The sequence below is a fragment of the Canis lupus genome, chromosome 2 (assembly GCF_048164855.1).
Source record: "Canis lupus baileyi chromosome 2, mCanLup2.hap1, whole genome shotgun sequence".
Classification (NCBI taxonomy): Eukaryota; Metazoa; Chordata; class Mammalia; order Carnivora; family Canidae; genus Canis; species Canis lupus.
The window spans coordinates 81,780,411-81,795,580 of NC_132839.1; the positions used below are offsets into that span (position 1 = coordinate 81,780,411).

Consider the following 15,170-nt stretch of genomic DNA (forward strand, 5'->3'; position numbering starts at 1 on the left):
TCAGAGGTTCCTTTTTGGATCTGCTCAGTTTGAGACGCCCATGAGAAATTCATATAGACATAGTCTGACCAAACTGAAACACTAGCCTTTTAGTCTCCAGCAAGATGGCACATACTTAGCATGTCTGCTGACACTCCTTCCTAATAAATTTGCAGTTGGCCTCAGAAATCTTTTCAAAATAGCATACCCTGTAACAATTGCAGAGTGAAGGAAGTTGGCATTGGAAAATAAGCCTACTTTCTATCTGTGTTCTAGACTATAAGCAGTGGCAAATATTAAATTGTTGAGTGGAACTGCTAGTTAAAAGGAAAATGCTAGTATGGGAAATTTTAAAACCCTTTAGTGCCTCTTCCTATTTTTCTATTTGAATTTGATTTTAATGGTCCTCATCAAAGACCCCATCATAATGGGGGAATTAATCTATTTAAATAGATCTGTGCAAGCATCACTCATTTAAAAATAACAACAACAAACCCTCAGAATGTAATCCAGGTCACTTTACTATCACCACTACCATCCACCTACATACAGGCACACATACTTGATAAAATAGAAAAAAAATCAATTTCATTTCTCTTTTGGAATTTCTTCTTCCGGCATCAGTAACTTAATTGTGCGTGTGTGTGTGTATGTGTGTGTTATTTAAATCTGAATATTCTGTACCTATAGTTGTGCAAAGCTATTAAAAATGTCTGTTTATATGTTTCTGTGGAAAAAGACACATTTCCTTCCACAATTATTTTTTTCTGGCTACTAGAGATCATGGCCTTTTAAACGTAAGAAATTGAATAATTCCTTTACGCCATTTCTATCTCTTTTTATTTATCATGTGATTCTCTAAGAAATTAAATAATTCCTTTATGCCATTCCATCACATTTTATTTATCTGTAATTCTCATGTAATTGGAAGGAGCCTGTGGTGAAAAGTCCAAATTCCAGAGTCCTGGTTCCAGTCCCTCTACTAAGTAGCCATTTCCTTTTTGGCAAGCCACTTTTAATTTTCCCCTGGGTTTCCACAATAAAATTAGAGTATTGTGCTAATTTACTCATAAGTCTTTTTTATAAAGCCTTAAAATGCTATAATCATATTATATGATAAAATTATAATGTTCTAGGTAGTCATTATGAAATTAAACACTACATATTAAATGATTCCTCTCCCCATGCATACATAGATACTACATATTATTAATCTATGGCTGTAGAAGTACAGTATTGAATTGGAAAAAAGAACTAATGACCCTGAGGAGATGAAAAAAAGATGATCTGAATAAGGAAAATAAGAAAAAAAAAGCAATGGTCTACACATGTGGTCAGAAGGTTCCAAATAGGTCAGTAAGTAAGTTGAGCACAGTGGAGATTTATGTGGGGAAGGGGGGGGTTGATTGACATAAATCAAGTAATAAATGCCCCTTACTTAACATTAGCTGTTGTGAAACCAAGTCACAGTGACTAAGCCAGTGTTATCACAGCAGAATCAGAAAGGCTTAAAACAACGGAAGCCTGTGAAGATAATAAAACACAAGCCTCTTTTGCAGTTAAATTTCTATCTAAGTCACTGACATTAAAGTTGGTTGGTTTGGTTTTTTTTTTAGTTCACAAGTAGCGATGCATTCCTTGTTATACCTAAGCTGAAGTAGGAAAAAGGACTGTTTTGCTCATCTTGCAGTATGATCATGTTTATATGTAAAGTCTAAAGCAATGAAAATGGACAATATACAGCTGAGCTATACATAAGTTGGATGAATCTCACAGACATGCTATGATTTTGAAGCAGAAAACAATTTTAAGACAGGAACATTAGTATTGGAAATCAAGATGGCAATTACCAGTGGAGAGGAGGTAAGATGTGGTGTTTGGGAAACATTATTTATGGGAGGCTGACCTCATTTATATGTTGGTCTATGGAGTAGTTCAATTGATGTGTTCATTTTCTGATGCCTTAATGACCTGTACACTTAAGGTCTGTGCAATTTTTTTGTGTGCAAATGTCAAAATAAAAGTATTACAAACCTCACCAATGAGTATGCGGAGAAAAAATATAAACACAAAACAGTGAGTCGGACTTATATCCGAGAGTCATTCAACATTCAATATTCACGGAATGCCTATCAACGAGAATACTTCCAGAAGCTGAAGACTACTCCTTGACCAGTAAAACTCTTACAAGCCAGTTGAAGTGACACACATATAAACAAATTGCTGTGATACATTACGATAAACATCAGATCAGGCTTCTCAGCCTCCACACCACCGACATTTGGGGCTGGATAATTCTTTGTTGTAGGAGTTTGGCTTGTGCATTGTAGGGTGTCTAACAGTATACCACTCACAAAATGACAATAGCACCACCCTTGGTTGTGACAACCAGAAATGACTCCAGAGATTGCCAAATGTTCCGATAGGGGTACAATCAACCCTGGTTGAGAACCATTGCCTTAGAGCCACATATAACAATCTGGGGTTACCAAATAGAATAGCTAAGTGTATAATGAGAGAATGAGGCATCATTTTCCGGGCAGGAAACCAATACAATATCTTCTTCATTCCATAATATTTTGGTGCAAGGGAAAGTTATTCCAAAACTAACAGGCAAAAGTCCAATTTCTCTTAGTGGCACTCTGATCCCAGAATACATATAAACCAGAAAAAAGCTTTGAAGCTGCAAAAGGGAGATAGGTATTGATAATGTTAAAGCTTTCAAGCCAAAAAAAAAAATCTCCTCAAATTGGTTTTAATAAATATGAAAGAATTTCTTTTACTTTAGTATTTTCCTCTTGTATAAGATCAGAAAATTATTTTTTTTCTTCATTCCCTTAACTCACTTTAGGCAGTAAATTCTTATGATCAGAATTATGTATCCACAATCATGTGGTTCAGGGCTACACTAAATCACCCTCATGGTACTATATTAAACCTTTACAAATGTAGTGCTGCAAACATCAGGATGTCAGGAGAACAAGTATTTTCATTTCAAATAAGAAAGACTAAATCAAGTGATGCACCACCTGGTATCACTTATGACCCTTCTGCTGCTTAGCTGAGAGAAACTACTGAGGAAAGAGAGCAAAAGGCAAGATTTTTCCCACTGTTTTTATTTAAAACCTGCAGTAACTAAAAATTCAGTGGAAGCAGCAAACCCTAAAAAGATATTTGCAACTGGCAGTAAGTTGTTATCTTGGTGAAAACACTGGACAAAATACACTCTTAATTCTGACATATAATTCTGTGATATCTCAGTATACACACACTCAAAAAGGACTATTAAAAAAAAAAAAGGACTATTTCAGAAACGAATTTTCACATTTCACAAATGGCCAAGCCATTGGGACATAACCCTCTGCCTACATGAAAAGGGGGCCCTGGGCACCATTTTATACATTGTGAGGCATAGGTTGTAAATGACAAGGACGTTATAAGTGGGGAGAATAACATGCTTCTGAGAATTCTGGATCCTATAAGGGAAATATGTTAAGCTACAGAGAATTTCACACTGTTGGCATTTCTCTCTGAAATTCTTGGAGAGCACAGAGCAATTTTTGGCTTGCATCACTGCTAGGCATTTCCACGGGGTTTGTACACTAATCATCATGAACACCTAATTATTAATTATTTCCCAGTTTAAAGAAACGTATCCTGGATAAACTGGAAGACTAAAGATTAGAATTCAGAGGACTCAGGAAGCCAACTAGCAGTACATTAATCCTGACCTCAGTTTCTTTGTTCATAAAGTGAGGAGTTAAAAGCTATCTATCATTTCCATGAACTTTTTCAGCCTTACTAGCAGATAGAAGACCACACTCCTTCAAGCGCCCTTAATGAGATTATGTTTCCACGCTCAGAATTATACATTGCTTATCATTTAAACTAATATAAGCCAAAGTGAATCGGAAGTTTAACTTTGAAAAAAAAAAAGATATCAAGTAAAACCCAAACAAAACACTCCACTTCCATGTTACTTAAACATGACCTCTGGCTAAAATGTGATTCTTTTCTACCATTTAAAATATACCAACTACAAATAATTCAGGAAATGTTATTTTGACATGCACATCTATCCAAAGGAAATGCTAGCATTATTTTCTAAAGAAGAACAGAAACGAATACAAAAGTTCCTAAAAATATTAAATAATATAGGGCTTCATGAGAAATCAATGAGTGGAAATTAATCTATTAATTAAACTACATTGAATACTTTTTTTAGAGTTTGAGAATAGTAAAAAATTATCTAATTTAAATCCCTCAGCTGTTGGGTATGACACAAGAGCTACACAGCAGAAAATAGGGATTTTTTTTTTTTTTTAGTCTTTTTCTTTGACATTCTGTCGCTTTTTCAACATCACACATATATATGGCTATTTTGCCAAAGAGGTGATTATAACATAATGTGAAGACAAAAAGCATGCATGCATTAATTGCTCAGATGCACTGTCAAGAGAATCTAACCATCACCTGGCCAGTGATGTTATACTGCTTGCAGTATATCACTAGGGAATCAGAACCAAGAGAGTGGGGATGAATCAGAGGAAAAGTAATTACCTCTACCGGAAAAACAACTCAAGATCGTGTAATGCTGATGTTGAATCATTAGAGGCATCATCCTCACATTCAAAGAACAGCACTTTAAGTGTATAAGGTGAGGCTGTCATGTAATACAACTGATTCAGTAGACCACCCATGAATGTCTCTTGTCTCTCTTGCCACTTTGCAGTCACCTTTTCTAAATCATCACGAAGCAAGATCTTTTAGCCACAAACTCCAAAGGTCTATCTAAACCCGGTGCATTTAATATACTGTATAATATGTAGATCACCAGAGGTTTTACATTAATGATTTTGATTCCGAAAAGTGTTCTATTTAAACACCATCAAAACAATTCAATTCAGAAGCAGATGGCAACATATTGGGTGCTAGAGAATCAAACGAGTATAAAATGTTTACTTTCTTCCATGAGCCTAGAACCTAATAATCAAAACTGCATTTAGCCTGCATCCTGAACTGTGAGTCACATGTTAAATTTTGAAAGGTTAAAAGAAAAAGCTAATACATTCATATTTATTGTCACATAAAATGTTTGATACAGATTTTTATCTCTCAAAATTTGAATATTAAAAAAAAGAGCAGATGATACTCATCTAGGGCCTGAGATCGATTGAACAAGAAGGTAATCACTTGGGAAAAGAAGATTCTGGACAGATAAGCAGAACATCATAACATTTGGTGCTTGTTCACGTGGACTCCCAAAATATGTGAGGAACGATACATAATCTGAAAATTTCCATGAATAGACACACCATATTTGGGGAATGTAACCTGAAACTTTCCAGTTTGAAATATAGGTGATACTAAAACAAGGAAACAAGTAAGAAAAAACTAAGTGATCATTCATTTACACTCATCAATGCCCCCTCCTAGTATCCTAAAGAGATTTTTTTTCCCCTCCTCAGGAGTACACGCTTTAACAATCAGAGAATTTACCAAACCTGTTTGTTCCCTGGGAAATTTTGTTCTTTCTAAGACTTTCGGTGGAGACAAAAAGGTCTTGCTTTTGAAATCAGAGAGGCCTGGTACTCCACTACTAACCAAACACATTGCAAAATATTTGACCTCTTTGACCTCAGCTCTGACCTCGGATTTCCCCATCTGCAAAATGGAATTAGTGTGAGCCACCTTTTAGAGTTCTAAGAATCCAATGTCTTATTCATATTTGTGCTTGAGAAGAATCTAACGCATGCTAGATGCTCCAACAAATGCTAGCTCTCGTTTACTAATTTTAGTATTTACCATCTAGAAAACATAAAAGATTCCCAGCTTCAGTCACATCTTCATAAAAAGCTTACTTTTTGTTGTTTTTTCTTCTGAACTAGCAAAGTACCAACTCATTGTGAGACTTCTTTCTCTTCTCACTGAGCTTTACTCAGCCTTTACACACTTTCCTGTATCAGGTGGAAACAAAATCCTGCTGGCTTTTAGCTTCCTTTCAATGATCTAAAGTCTTTGTTTTTCTAACCAGGAATGATTTTGCCTTCTAAAGAATCAGAGCCCTCTTCATTGCATAGACAGAAGAACAAAATTAATAGTATTGTTTTTATTTTTTTTTAATATTTTTTATTTATTTATGCATGAAAGGCACACCGAGAAAAAGGCAGAGACATAGGCAGAGGGAGAAGCAGGCTCCATGCAGGGAGCCCAATGTGGGACTCCATCTGGGACTCCAGGATCAAAAGTTCAACCACTGAGCCACCCAGGTGTCCCAATAGCTATTGTTTTTAAATATCACACACTGAGAGGGCAGTCTGCAAGTACTAAACCAGATTTATTGGCGTCATCTGATGTCAATGTGATCTACTAATTGTAACCAAAAAGTTGATAAAATTTTTAAATGCTGAATCATTATTACACATTAACCCTTCATGTTTTTGTTACTAGCATTCAACTTTACATCACTGGTTTTGGAAGGAGCCAAGGATGAAAACAACAAAGTTTTGGATAGGCAAAAAGAAAGTCCTAAAAAAAAAAAAAAAAGGAATAATAAAAACAAAATTACTTCACTACAACAGAAGTAACAATAGTAAAGAATGAAAGAGAAAAGGATAAATAGGAAAATTATTGGTAGGAAGCATCAAGACCTATAAGATGTAGGGTTCAGCATGAAAGACACAGAGCACTCACACTGTTGGCCAAACCTACCTGTGGCAACGGTCTTTTGGACAAAGCACAATTCCTCTAGGCAAATGATGCTATTTCCACTATTCGATAATAAAATTGCTTATGGTAAGTTGAAAGAACTCAATACAAGAGTTTAATATATTCAGCTCAGAAACTACTCTCACACAGGGCACACTTAAAAAAAAATCTTCACGTGGAGTATTAGCACAATAACAAGATAAAGAACTAAATGCCCAAGGGATACTAACCCAGTTGTAGGAAATCAGTAAACAGCTAATTAGCCTGGTTACCTATACTTGGACATTTGCCATTTTTACTTAATAAAAGACCCTCTCCTTCTAACAGAGATATTAGCAATATTACTTACACAGATATTTTTAAATAATTTATGGTATTATTTACTATTAACCTGCTCATCCATAGGCCTACCTTTGAATACAATTTCAGGAATTAATTACCTGCATGATTTACAATACTAAACTTTGTCTTCACTGCAAAGGAAAACTTACAATAGATAGCAACAAAACAAAACGACAAACACAGAAGACCAAAATCAAACAAACAAATAAAAAATCATAACCAGCTGGAATGTTTTTTTTTTAAACTGAGAAAAATATTTAGAAAATATCACATATATAAAGTAAATAGCCTAATAAATAAGAGATATTCCAAGACAATAAGGACTATAAGAACAACAGGGTTGTGCCAATAGAAATAAGAGCAAAAAGGCATGAAAAGGTGATTGTAAAGGCTTCTGTTGAGGTACAATTAAAAAAAAAAAGAAGAAAATAAAGATTTTTTTTTCTTTCATGTAGGTCAGAATGGTCAAAATTTTAAATATTAACAATATGAGACACGTTAAAAGAAACTGCTCCGCTCCCTCAGGCATTGGTGCTGTATCAGGGTATGAACCAGTGCAGACAAAATTTCCTATGTACATAACTAAGTAAATCTTTGCTTAGTAAAGATATGACTGACTGTGTTGGCCAAAACATTACCCTCCGGTTGGAGTGACTGGTATAAATTTCTATTCATTTTTAGAATTTTCTTCATTGAAATTTGTAACATTTTTTAAAAAAGATTTTATTTATTCGTGAGAGACACAAAGAGAGAGTCAGAGACACAGGCTAAGGGAGAAGCAGGCTTCCTTTCTGGAGCCTGATGCGGGGCTCGATCCCAGGACCCCAAGGTCACAACCTGAGCCAAAGGCTCAACCACTGAGCCACCCAGACACCCCTGAAGCTTGTAAGATTTTAAATCTATACTCAAGTATGTATCATTTTCACAAAAGCAGTAATGCTACTTGTATAATGAACTGCAACTGTTCTTGTTAGAGTTCAGCCCAAATGAACCATGGCACAAAGCAGAAGACTGAGCAGAAGGCTGTGATTCAACATAAGCAAAAAAGCAACGGTCCGAGAACAAAAGGGCTAATAGAAATTACCTGGTTTTCAGGGTCTCAAACTAAAGTTGCTGGTACAAAGGTGCAAGATGTGGAAGAGGTGAAACGCTCTATGAAATATTGGCATACTCACTACCGATCATAATTGACCTTGTTATGATGATGCTACCCAACAGGACAACCTGGGCTTCAGTTCCCTTATCTCTGAAATGAGGTGTCTGGGCTCCATTCTGTTGCATAAGGAGCTAAGACCCCCAAAACACCTATTCATAACCCAGCCAAGCTTTACTGACGCGACAAAACCCTTGTAAGTTTTGCAGGAAGCACGGCAGACGGAAATAAACTGAAATTATAGTGGAAAACAGCTCCACATAAAAAGTTAACTTGGTGAAACCACATCCTTTATAAAGGTTAAGAGGTTGTGGTCTTTAACAAATAAGATGCTCTAAGTGAGGGGAGATAACTTCCCAGTGTCACCCTCAATAATAATGTTAATGACTTGATGAAAACAGCATCCAGACAGTCTAAAATGGTTAGGTTTCCACAGCATCCCTGAACTGAAGCAGACAGTGAAATTAGATTTCTAAAATATGCCTATTAAATGAAAGGCATTCAGAAAACACATCCCAGAAGAGAAGTCACTGTAAAAGGTAACAAGGTTGCCATGAGATTCAAACAAAAGGGGAAAAGAAGTTATGTTTTGACAGTGGGTTTGAAAAGGTTTCATTCAAACATCACCATTAAACTTGTTTTCTAATTTCAGAAAGTATTTCATTACCTCTCGATTTCAACCTTCCCGTTGACTCACCACCACCACCGCTGTTCTTTGGCAATTGAAATACCTGACAAAGTGGAGTCACTTGAAAATTAAAAAAAAAAAAAAGCTCCTAAAATTATTGTTAAGAGTCAGATATACAGTTGTACAGTCAAATATCGCAAGATTTTTAGAATTTAAATCGAATTATTTTTTCTTCCTAGCATTAAAAATCTGAGTTTTGAGAGTCATTAGGCTCATGTTTTCAGCAAGTCACCCACACATATATGTATAAACCTCTGTTTAATCTTATCATGTGAACAAATTATAGTCCTGGTTTACCCCGGTTTAAAACATATAGATCAGAATATAGCAAGTACCTATAAAACGACCTAAAATTCACCTCAGTTATAATTTCTCGAGCATTAACAGAATGCATATACACATATGCATCAAATTGCTATTTCGCATTTTTTAAAAACAAAAATGTGTCACCAATCTTATATTGGTAGATGACAACTGCAGAATATGGGTTTTGTCTTCAATATCCGACTTCTAAGCTTTGGGAACATCTCATAATCTTGAATTATTTAAGAAGCTCCAAATTTAATCTATAGTTTCTTCTTTACCTGCCTAAATTCTCAGCCTAAAAAAGAAAGAGAATAAAGTTGCTTCGAGCAATATCCAGGATTAATACAACTCCTCTGTATCCATGGCAGGGGAAGAACTCCACTCTGTTCAAAAATAAAATGTAAATATTCCAAAAGATCACGATAATAGTGATTTTAGCCCAAAATAGAAAGAGAGTGCTTTGAACCTTGTAAAATTACATTCTTCTTCTTTTTTTTTTTTTTCTTTTGGTAATCTGTTCATTTTTCTTGGCATGACCTCTCAGAGGGACTAAATTTAGGTGTAAGAGTGAGAAACATTTTGATTAACTCTAACAAAGAACTCACTGTATTTACTAAAAATGTCCTCATTCCATCAAAAGCAAGAAAATGGGTTCAAGGAAAAAAAAAAACAAACAAACCAAGAGGGTGAAGTTCTCACTTGGTCCTTCAGTAAAATTACTTGTCACTGCATTCCGCTGATGATTACCCAGACAGTGCCCCTTACATTAACAATGCCGACAGATCGGACATTTTACTGATGGCAATGGCCATCCAGCAGATTAAAGCAGAATGTAGATTTAATCTCCCCAATGACTTGATAGCCTCCAATGAAGGATTCTCAAATTTCATGGTTCTGACCTATTCAGGGTGAATAAGTGTATAATAAATTACCTGTCCCCTAGCTCTGTAACAAGAAAAAGAGCCAGATTGGACTATTCCTGTGCTAACTCTCATGTATTACCAAGTTTACCAACATAATCTGCATGCCACGGAGCAAAAGATCATGCTATTTAACAGATTTCAAGAAATTAACTTGCACTGATATATGACCCCATCCGATGCCAATACAGTAAGGTGGTAGCAGCAGGTTACAGAGAGGCCAGATTTCAGGAGAGGCTCATTTGACTGGTGATTAAGGAGAACCTGCAGTAAAAGTGATTTCTCATCAGGGAGGCAGAGTGTGGTTGCTGCAAAAAGCAAAAGTGCCCACCGGCCAGCCAGACTGTGAGTGACAACCACACCAAATGTGCGGGTCACAGTCATGCTGGAGCGTCTGGCTAAAGAGACGACGGGTACGATGGGTAACGGATGTCTTAGGAAAGGACAAGGGTTGAGAAACAGACACAAAGCCCAACTGTAAATGAAGAAGCAGCAGGTCTACCTTGATGTTTTGTTCTGAGCATGACAAATTAAACATCTTTAGAAAGCTTTCCCTAACTCAGGCTGATTAAATTAGAATCTCCATTATCCAGCAATAGTGCTGCCTATGCACAGGCACCTCACCGACGTGCAGCTTCCTGTCCTTGTCAGCAGACCCAGAAATAACACAACAGCAGATTTCGTGGACGGTGACAATCAGCAATGAGCCTTCCGGCTTCAGAAGGCCAAGGCTCGACCTCCACTGCTTGAGCAGAAGAAAAGAGGCTTGAACCCACGTAATGGCTAGATCATGATTTTAGGTGAGTCCCTCACCTCCCAACCACAGAGATCCTAATCAGGAAGGTATAACTGATGGTACTTGTTTTGTCTGCCAACAGGTATAAGAACTACAAACGTTACATAAAAGGCAATTCTTTATTTCTCGAATGTTCCTACAAGTTTATTATCCTCCTCCCACCCACTTACACCCTCCCACCCTCCCCTTCTACTTCTCTGGATTTCTTCAAACACATTTCCATGGTAAATAAGACCTATAAAAACCCAGACTCCTGGGTGACATTCATAAAAAACCTGCACGGCTCCAGTAGTTTTGCTTTTGCTGCACCAATTTTAACCTGTTTCTTCACAGACCTTTCTGTGTCACCCCCAGGACTATCCCCAAGGACTTTCTGACTCTGGAACGTTGTTTTATCTTTTAAGAGAGTGATAGGAAGATCGAACCACAGAATTTTAGAAGTGGATGAGACTATTCCTCACTTATTTAAGTTGAAATCTGGCCCAGAGAGAATAGGTAACCACAAAAAAATTATACAGTTAGTGGGTGTTAAAGCCAATGAACGGTAATGTAGTTCTCTTAATTTCCAAATCAGTGCTTGCTATCTGGAGACATTTTTGGTTTTCACAACTGCTAATGGTAGGAAGGAACAAATTGTTCCTGGTATATTTAGTGCATGGAGTCCAGGGATGCTGTGAAATATCCTATATGCCCACAAGAAAAAAAAAAAAAAAAAAAAACACAGAAATGTGAATAGTGCCAAGACTGAGAAACTCTTATCTAGACTATCAGATGGGGAAATTGAGATTTTTTTTAATAGAAGTTGTAATCAAGTTTAAATTACATCTTGAAATGTCAAAGCTAGTGTGTTAACAATGGTTTTCCTTTCAAATTTCCATTCTCTGCCCAAATACACCATGAAACAGAATATGTTTCCAATTCTGAACAGAACTGGTATTTACTATCATCACATTTCATTTACCTTGAAATGTTAATTGCAGTACAGCAGGGCTCCATGGTTGATTTAAATTTACATTTGCTTTTAAATTTGATTAATCTAGTCTCTTAGGAGTCCATTCTTCCATAGCTCCTCAGAGGGAAAATAGGCTTTTGAGTACACAATGATTTAGAAAAAAAAAAAAATCTTGGCTGATTTGGTAGTTACACTTTTACATCTACAGTGACTTTTAACTTTAAGTCAGGAAAAAAAAAAAAAAAAAAGAATGCTAATAGAAGAATAAAATGTAACATCATTTACACTGGATATCTGTCCTGAATATCTTAGGCATTCTGTGACACAGAAGAAAATATAGCTTCAACTTATTGTCCATATTCCAGAAAATATGCCTCTTATGAGTATCCATGTTTGATTAAAAAACAAATATAAATATATAAAACGTGTACCAGTCCTCTTAGAAGCCAGTATGGTGGCTGACATGGCACCATGTAATGTGTCTAATTTCTGGCTCAATTTCCAACTAAGCCTTCTGGGACTCTCAGATTGGACACTACTGATACCGACTGTAAGAAGGGTCTTGTGGTTATACCTAGAAGAGGTGGTCAACGATAAATGGAAGAGAAATAACATGTCTCAAATACCTAATATTCACCAAGCACTCTCCTAGACATTTTATTTCTAACCCAGAAATGGCAAATACTGGCAGGCATCCACCCCCTCCCATTTCAAGGCACATCTCTATAATCACTAAGGTCAATTTCCCAATAATAAGGATCCATCATAAAGTCCTTCTCAGTGTAGCCACTTGAGAGGCCATTATGAATCAATCCTTATGAAGCAACAGGTTGAATGAAACCTATTTGCCATCCCTGAAAAACATGAGAGCATAAACGAGGAACACTTTGCTGTTCAGTAAGGCTGAATCAACATTCTTGAATAGATTTTTTTTTTTTTCCTTGAGATCGGTAGACCTGAGTTTAATCTCTGGTTCTGACTGTTCCATATTAATTTCTCCAAATTGCTTCACCTTAGCCTCCCACTGAGTAGCCTCTAGTCTACTCAGGCTAGAGTAACTGGAATTCTGTGAGGAAGTTATACGAATTTGGAGGGCACTTTATTAAATGTGTTTCATGTGCAAAGTTTCAAAATCCTTCCTCCTTTGGGGATTTTTTCAGAAGGACTATTATGATTCAATAAAGATCATCAAGTAGTGCTGTTTGATTTGATCACCAAGAGGTTTTTCTACTCTACCACTGTTTTGGTTAACATACTAATAACTTGCAACTCCTTCAAGGAGTCTCAAGAGATTAGGATTCCGGCTGATTAGATCAAGTAATATTACTGAAGGAGAGATTCTCCTCTGACGTATCCAAAGCCCTTAGAAGCTTGGGCTACGGCCTCAGGTCTGGGAATAATTATTTTCCCATCCTCTGCCCACCCCAGCCTCTCCCCCACACCCAGCCAGCTTCCCTGACTTTGACACAATTGCTAAATTGCATAGTACATGAATCTGCATATATCTACATATAAACAAATAGCTGTAATTGCATCTGACAGGACTCTACAACTCGCTAATTCATGTATTTTGTCATAGCCTCTTAATATAAAACATTAAAATGGCACCAAGACACCCAGCTCCTTGGCCATAAATCGAGATGCTTACATCACAATCCTTTTTAGATAGGCAAACACTATTCTTAGGTGTTCTGTTGAAGTAAACAACATAAAATAGCAGAGCAGAAATGGCAGTTTCTGCATATTTTATCTACTTTCCTTATCTCATTTACTTTCCATCACAAATCTCTTTTCCTAGATTATAACTTAGGTTTTCTTTGAGGGAAAAACACTAAATTTCATTACTTCTAGGTAATAACGGGTAACTGCATACCATGTAAGCTGATTTTAGGTATATCTGAGTGTGAGTTTTCAGGAGTAAACTCTTGTAATTTACCATCCCCATCTAAATATCTCTCAGTAGTGATGTATTTGATGTCAGTGGCCTCAGATTGATCACCTCAACGATCCAAAATTAATGTTACACCCTGCTATGATCTGAATGTTTGTTTCTCCCTCAAAATTCACATGGTGGAATCCTAATGCCCGTGGTGATGGCATTAAGAAGTAGGGCCTTTGGGAAGTAATCAGGTCACAGGAGTGGCACTTTCATGAATGGAATTCATGGTCTTACAAAAGAGACCCCACAGAGCGTCCTCACGCCTTCTACCATGGTAGGGTACAATGAACAATCTGTGACCCAGAAGAAAGTCCCCATCCCACCATGCTGGCACCATAATCTCAGACTTCCAGCCTCCAGAACTGCAAGAAATAGATCTCTGCTGTTTATAAGCTACTCATTCTGGTATTTTGTTACATAGCAGCCTGAACAGACTATGACATCATCATTACTTATAGAAAACTCTACCCTACTCAGGTTCCTAAGATGGAGAGAAGGTAGAATGATAGTGCTACTACTGCTATTTCTAAAATGTATCTTTCACATGCATGATCTTATTCTAGCCATACAACTATCTTTACCTCAGTGGTACAGCTGAGGTAACTGGAGCTTAGAGACATTAAATCATTTGACCGGGTGCCTGAGTGGCTCAGCCTGTTAAGTGTCTGCCTTTGGCTGGGGTCATGATCCCAGGGTCCTGGGATTGAGAACCACATTGGGCTCCCTGCTCCGGAGAGAGTCTGCTTCTCTCTCTCCCTCTGCCCCTCTCCTCTGCACATGCTCTCTCTTTCACATAAAAAAAAAAAAAAAAAATCTTTAAAAAATAACATAATTTGACTATTCAGCCTTTAATCATTGACCTTCAGGCAAGATAAAATCCATTTGCCCTTCCTGCTAAAGACAGAAAAACAGGAACATTCCCCTTGTCAGTTATGTTGAATGAACACTGTGAAGCAGAGAATGTGTTACGCATGGTGAATAAAAAACAAATTTTAGAGCTTGGTAAACCTGTGTTTTAATTCTCACTCTGGGATTTAATATACAACTTTTTTCAGGGTCAGATATTTAGTAATTAGAAGAACTCATTTCCAAATGAGGTGAATCTGATCCCAGGCCCAAACTTATTCCATCATACCATAATGCCTTCAAAGGAATTCCTCCAATGACATACATTTTTCTTTAGTCACTTTTGTGGTATTTGAACATAAGTGTGTGTGCTCGCGCGCGCACACACACACACACACACACACACACGCATAGTTTCTCAGTCTCAGAAGAACTGAAGGAGAGTTGCAAGATCATGAAAAACATGTTCTTCATCCGGAACAAGACTGCACGTTCCAAAAGCAATCTCAAAGTCCCTTTACAAAAAGAATTTCCAAGGAAG

At 36.8% G+C, this 15,170-nt stretch overlaps 1 protein-coding gene across 17 annotated transcripts in view; it reads right to left on the minus strand.

Annotated features, from left to right (window-relative positions):
- Positions 1 to 15,170, minus strand: part of PCDH7 (protocadherin 7) — a 417,583-nt gene that overhangs the window by 271,926 nt on the left and 130,487 nt on the right. The gene's annotated exons all lie outside the window — the stretch shown is intronic.